The sequence below is a fragment of the Clupea harengus genome, chromosome 23 (assembly GCF_900700415.2).
Source record: "Clupea harengus chromosome 23, Ch_v2.0.2, whole genome shotgun sequence".
NCBI classification, from domain to species: Eukaryota; Metazoa; Chordata; class Actinopteri; order Clupeiformes; family Clupeidae; genus Clupea; species Clupea harengus.
Genome location: NC_045174.1, coordinates 25,115,857 through 25,120,856, shown reverse-complemented (window position 1 = coordinate 25,120,856; position 5,000 = coordinate 25,115,857). Strand labels below are relative to the sequence as shown.

The 5,000-nt window shown below is 37.9% G+C and overlaps 1 protein-coding gene across 1 annotated transcript in view; it reads left to right on the top strand.

The window, feature by feature from the left end:
• LOC116218614 (transmembrane protease serine 9-like) overlaps positions 1-5,000 on the top strand; it is an 18,396-nt gene that overhangs the window by 9,746 nt on the left and 3,650 nt on the right. The gene's annotated exons all lie outside the window — the stretch shown is intronic.

Here is a 5,000-nt window from a genome sequence, read left to right as displayed (position 1 = left end):
AGCAAAGTTAATAACAGCTACTTCACGCACAGGCTCTGGTTTAGGCCCACCCTGAGCTCATGCCCGGTAGGTAAATTCGGTGATCCATCCCTGCACGCACACAGTATTGTATTTCTTTCTGTTGACGGACTTTTACTTTGACATCATACTCGTCTCGTGGGATTCATGGGTACCAAAGACGTCACTTCCGTGAAGCCTGCCGCCATCTATGTGCCCGACAGTTCCGTTCTGCTAGCAACGATAACCCACAATAACCCCAGGAAGTAAAACGAAACGAGGAAGTAAAATGAGTTTGTTGTATCAAATGAAAGGTTTTTATAACAAACAACCCTGTTAATCGACTGGGTAATATAAAAACCTTTTATATGCAACGAGTTTTATTGTTCCATTTGTCCTAATGATCGGGAAAATAGTTAAAAGCGTGTTTGAAAGTTATAGTAGCCTATTTGTCATTATAAAGTCCTAATCTGTCTACTCGCTAGATCAGACTTTATAATGGTATTTTGTTAACTGTGCATTATATTAACTTGCTTTAAAACAAGGTAAGATATAGTGAGTTAATTTTAAGCGTACAGGATACTTTGATAATGACTAAGATGTAGCTGAAAATTGACAATTAATATTACTTTCATAGTAACATCAAAATGGGTTAAAAACGATTCACTGATGTTACAAAAGTATGATTTTCTTGTTTAAATATAGGGAACACTGACTAAACAGGCATCATTGTAAATATTGTAGTAAGAAACAGTAAAACACACAACAATCTGCTGATAAAAGGATTATGTCTTCAATAAAGTTGGTTGAACATGTTCAGAACACTGTAAAGAAAGGGTAAAATATGTTTAGCAGTCATTATTTTGGTCATTCACTGTGAAAAAACACTTGACACACAGATCACACAGGCGAAAATGCATTATCTTCAATGGCAGGGTATTGCCATGTGACATGTATCACTCTTTGCTGATGAAACTAAAGATTGTGTCTCAATGAAAGGGGGGTGGAATATGTTCAGGACACTCCAAACATTAAATAAAATCTGTAAAGTAGTTGAGATTTACGTCCCTGAAGGCTCCACAATACTTTAAACATAGGCCTACACACAGGCAAAAATGCATTAACTTCAATGGCAGGGCCATGTGACATGTATCATTCTTTGCTGAAAAAACTAAAGATTGTGTCTCAATGAAAGGGGGGTGGAATATGTTCAGGACACTCCAAACATTAAATAAAATGTGTGAAGTAGTTCAGATTTACGTCCCTGAATGCTCCACAATACTTTAAACATAGGTGATCAGACAGGCGAAAATGCATTATCTTCAATGGCAGGGCCATGTGACATGTATCATTCTTTGCTGAAAAAACTAAAGATTGTGTCTCAATGAAAGGGGGGTGGAATATGTTCAGGACACTCCAAACATTAAATAAAATGTGTGAAGTAGTTGAGATTTACGTCCCTGAAGGCTCCACAATACTTTAAACATAGTCCTACACACAGGCGAAAATGCATTAACTTCAATGGCAGGGCCATGTGACATGTATCACTCTTTGCTGAAAAAACTAAAGATTGTGTCTCAATGAAAGGGGGGTGGAATATGTTCAGGACACTCCAAACATTAAATAAAATCTGTAAAGTAGTTGAGATTTACGTCCCTGAAGGCTCCACAATACTTTAAACATAGGTGATCAGACAGGCGAAAATGCATTAACTTCAATGGCAGGGCCATGTGACACGTACGTTTAAAGTATTGTGGAGCACTCAGGGACGTAAATCTCAACTACTTCACACATTTTATTTAATGTTTGGAGTGTCCTGAACATATTCCACCCCCCTTTCATTGAGACACAATCTTTAGTTTTTTCAGCAAAGTGTCATACGTATCACATGGCCCTGCCATTGAAAATAATGCATTTTCGCCTGTCTGATCACCTATGTTTAAAGTATTGTGGAGCATTCAGGGACGCAAATCTGAACTACTTCACACATTTTATTTAATGTTTGGAGTGTCCTGAACATATTCCACCCCTCTTTCATTGAGACACAATCTTTAGTTTTTTCAGCAAAGAGCGATACATGTCACATGGCCCTGCCATTGAAAATAATGCATTTTCGCCTGTCTGATCACCTATGTTTAAAGTATTGTGGAGCCTTCAGGGACGCAAATCTGAACTACTTCACACATTTTATTTAATGTTTGGAGTGTCCTGAACATATTCCACCCCCCTTTCATTGAGACACAATCTTTAGTTTTTTCAGCAAAGAGTGATACATGTCACATGACCCTGCCATTGAAGATAATGCATTTTCGCCTGTCTGATCACCTATGTTTAAAGTATTGTGGAGCCTTCAGGGACGCAAATCTGAACTACTTCACACATTTTATTTAATGTTTGGAGTGTCCTGAACATATTCCACCCCCCTTTCATTGAGACACAATCTTTAGTTTTTTCAGCAAAGAGTGATACATGTCACATGGCCCTGCCATTGAAGATAATGCATTTTCGCCTGTCTGATCACCTATGTTTAAAGTATTGTGGAGCCTTCAGGGACGCAAATCTGAACTACTTCACACATTTTATTTAATGTTTGGAGTGTCCTGAACATATTCCACCCCCCTTTCATTGAGACACAATCTTTAGTTTTTTCAGCAAAGAGCGATACATGTCACATGGCCCTGCCATTGAAGATAATGCATTTTCGCCTGTCTGATCACCTATGTTTAAAGTATTGTGGAGCCTTCAGGGACGCAAATCTGAACTACTTCACACATTTTATTTAATGTTTGGAGTGTCCTGAACATATTCCACCCCCCTTTCATTGAGACACAATCTTTAGTTTTTTCAGCAAAGAGTGATACATGTCACATGGCCCTGCCATTGAAGATAATGCATTTTCGCCTGTCTGATCACCTATGTTTAAAGTATTGTGGAGCCTTCAGGGACGCAAATCTGAACTACTTCACACATTTTATTTAATGTTTGGAGTGTCCTGAACATATTCCACCCCCCTTTCATTGAGACACAATCTTTAGTTTTTTCAGCAAAGAGCGATACATGTCACATGGCCCTGCCATTGAAAATAATGCATTTTCGCCTGTCTGATCACCTATGTTTAAAGTATTGTGGAGCCTTCAGGGACGCAAATCTGAACTACTTCACACATTTTATTTAATGTTTGGAGTGTCCTGAACATATTCCACCCCCCTTTCATTGAGACACAATCTTTAGTTTTTTCAGCAAAGAGTGATACATGTCACATGGCCCTGCCATTGAAGATAATGCATTTTCGCCTGTCTGATCACCTATGTTTAAAGTATTGTGGAGCCTTCAGGGACGCAAATCTGAACTACTTCACACATTTTATTTAATGTTTGGAGTGTCCTGAACATATTCCACCCCCCTTTCATTGAGACACAATCTTTAGTTTTTTCAGCAAAGAGTGATACATGTCACATGGCCCTGCCATTGAAGATAATGCATTTTCGCCTGTCTGATCACCTATGTTTAAAGTATTGTGGAGCCTTCAGGGACGCAAATCTGAACTACTTCACACATTTTATTTAATGTTTGGAGTGTCCTGAACATATTCCACCCCCCTTTCATTGAGACACAATCTTTAGTTTTTTCAGCAAAGAGTGATACGTGTCACATGGCAATACCCTGGCATTGGAGATAATCCCTTTTCACCTGTGTGATCTGTGTGTCAAGTGTTTTTTCACGGTGAATGACCAGAATAATGACTGCTAAACATATTTTACCCTTTCTTTACAGTTCTGAACAAGTTCAACCAACTTTAATGAAGGCATAATCCTTTTATCAGCATAATGGGGTGTGTTTTACTTTTTCTTAATACAATATTGTCTGTTTAGTCATTGTTCATTATATTAAAACAAGAAAACCATACTTTTGTAACATCAGTGAATCGTTTTTAACCCATTTTGATGTTACTATGAAATTAATATCTCTGATAGTTTAAGAAAACACGGGGCTAATAAGGGACTTTTATTTTGAAAAATCGTAACCGGAAGTCGCTCGAGCTCATTTGCCTATAGTTGCTCACTGAACGCTGCTGTGCCCGACTCAACCATTATTCCCGTTGTATTATAAGATTTTTGTACCCAATAGTAGCTAGGTAGTCATATATAATAATATATAGTAATGTTATAATAATAATAATAATATAATACTAGTATTGTTTTCTATTGATAGGTTCTTCAAATTTAGACTTTTTAAATGTAGTATTTTCTAATTCTAGTGGTTAGTTAGTTAGCTATCATAGTTAGCTAGCGAACAGTCATGACTACGAACATAGCACATCTAAATGAGACAGAAAGACAGCGATATTTAGAAAAAACATTGATTATTGGCCGCGATCCATATTCATTACCGTCAACTTTATTTTGTCCCTTAAAGTCTGCCCCAACTGTCTTTTCCCGACGTATACATTTATCTTGTACACAACCCATCCCCATACACCGCCTGAAGGCTTTCAAGATTACAGATGCATATCAATATGCAGTTGAAGGATGGGTGAACTACACCAAGATATGGCATCTGGAGACAAAAAATATGTATGTCATCACAGGACATCTTAGTAATTCAAACAGCGATTATCAACCGATTTATTTTAGTGGTGGTTAAGAGTGCCAATGTGGGCTAGCTAGGTGTAGCTAATGCCTTTAGTAAAGGGCTAAACAGCTCGCTAGCTATTAGCACTCTAGCTTGCTCAGGAGAGTTTAGCTCTGATAAGACACAGCAATTATTCACGATTGTATCAACGTGCTGCATTTCACTTAACATGTCAGTCATTCCCAGGCTCTGAACACAAAATCAACATGTCCGTGGATAGTGGTGCAGGAAGATACAAAGTGTTGACTGCATAATCTGAAGTTAGATGTTGGCTGCCAACAGTCTCTTTTAATTTGCAGCCAACCATTTATTCCGCCGATCTAAATCTTTTGGTATACAATTAAATAGTTTCTTTGTGTAATTTTCCCGAC